This window comes from Octodon degus, unplaced genomic scaffold (genome assembly GCF_000260255.1).
Source record: "Octodon degus isolate 3935 unplaced genomic scaffold, OctDeg1.0 scaffold00015, whole genome shotgun sequence".
Lineage (NCBI taxonomy): Eukaryota > Metazoa > Chordata > Mammalia > Rodentia > Octodontidae > Octodon > Octodon degus.
Window position 1 is genome coordinate 13,133,176 of NW_004524591.1, and position 1,830 is coordinate 13,135,005.

The window sequence follows — 1,830 nt, forward strand, 5'->3', positions numbered from 1 at the left end:
TATATATTATTCCTTGTATTTAACAGAGAAGACTAGACTTTCTTCCCATTCAGAATAACAAGAACATACATTAAGTGTGAAGGGGATGTGGCTTTAGACCCTGCTAACACTTAATGAAACTCGGCAAGGGAAGAGGGTTCAGTAACAGAGTCTGGAAGCAGACAGCTGGTGTCCAGTCCCAGTTGCACTACTGATGAGCTGTGTGATCTGTAGTAAGTTATTCTTTGTGCCCTCGCCTTCTCATCTGTAAGATCAGAGTTCTTACTCCAGGGCACAGTTGTGAGCATATGTAAAGCTTATGTTGCTATCCAGCATGGGGAAAGCAGTCAGTGTCATCATGACACAACAGAACAGAGCTGAAGATATCACTCAGTGCTGGGGCTAGCATGGATGAGACCTGGGATTCATCCTAGCCCTGGGGGGAAATTGTGTGTGTGTGTGTGTGTGTGTGTGTGTGTGTGTGTGTATTCTTATGGCCTACACTGTGTAGATTTGTTTAAGCACACTATGATATGCCTATAATGATGAAATCACCTAATGACACATATTTCAAAACATAATCATTGACCAATATATCTCTATCCCTCTCTCAGCAGAAGAAAATAACCCCCCACAGCTGACTTCCCCTCATGGCATCAGCCAAAAATAGGTCATAAGCTCCCTTAGACCAGAGGCTGAATCCCTTCCTTTGAGAATAGATGTCTCCGCTAAAACCCCAGCTGCATCAGGGAATGAAGAAAAGAAGAACATAGGCAGTAAAAGCCATCTGCCCCAACCCTACTAGAGAGGCTGATTACTGTCCTTAGAAAAGCAACCTAGAAATTTGAACTATTTTTTTAATATGCAGAACTAAGTAATGGTTGAATGTTAATCTTTCCAAGTAAGAATAATGCATTGCCAAAGAAAATAACTTCCAAATAGTTTTAAATGTCTTTCAAGGGCTGACCAGATAACTCAGCGGACTAATGCACCTGCTTAGGCAGATGCAGGGACTGGGATTCGATCCCCTGCGTGCTGTGTTGGCACCGCACCCAGGGCGCACTGAGACAGCAGTTGAGACTGGGCATGGTGTCACATGCCTGCAATCCCAGCACTTGGGAGGCTGAAAACAGAAGAATCACTACGAGTCCGATCTATGTAGTAAGACCCTGTAGACCCTGTACTAAATATATATTAAAAAATAAAACTAATAAAGATAAATGTCTTTCAAATTGTAGAACCACAAAATTTAGCTGCGTAGCTTTCCTAAATTCTTGCTTGATCCTTTCTAATGAAAGATAAGTTTCCGGTCAGGACCCTTTAACTGCTAGCCAGAGTCACATGACACAGGGTCACAGGTTGAGTAGTATCCTGCTGTCCTTGTGTAATCAAAGCTCTTTGGCCTGTCAAAGCCCCTAAAGTGATCTCCCAAAGTGGTTACACAAGCAGTCAAGCACAACCATGGTGATGGGTTAGAGCCACAGTACAAAGGAAGGCTGGGACATGAGCTCACAGGTTTTAAGGAACCTTGCAGCCAGAGCTCAGCATGTGACCTAGCCCTCATGACTCAGAACCCTGAGCATGCCCTGACAGACAGCTCCTTTGATTCTCTACACTCCCATGTTACATGTCCTGTTTATGAATCTCTGCATCTTTGACTCTGCAGATGGGTAAAGGAGGGCAAGATCCAATAAGACTAACAAGGAAAGCAAGGTAAATTTTAAAATTAGCAGTCTTGAAATGTCTACTCTTTAAAGAGGGTTTTTATGTTTGGTTATTTTTTGTTTTTGAGACAGTGATTTCCTGTGTAGTCCAGGCTGTCCTCGAATTGCTATGTAGCTCAGGCTAGCC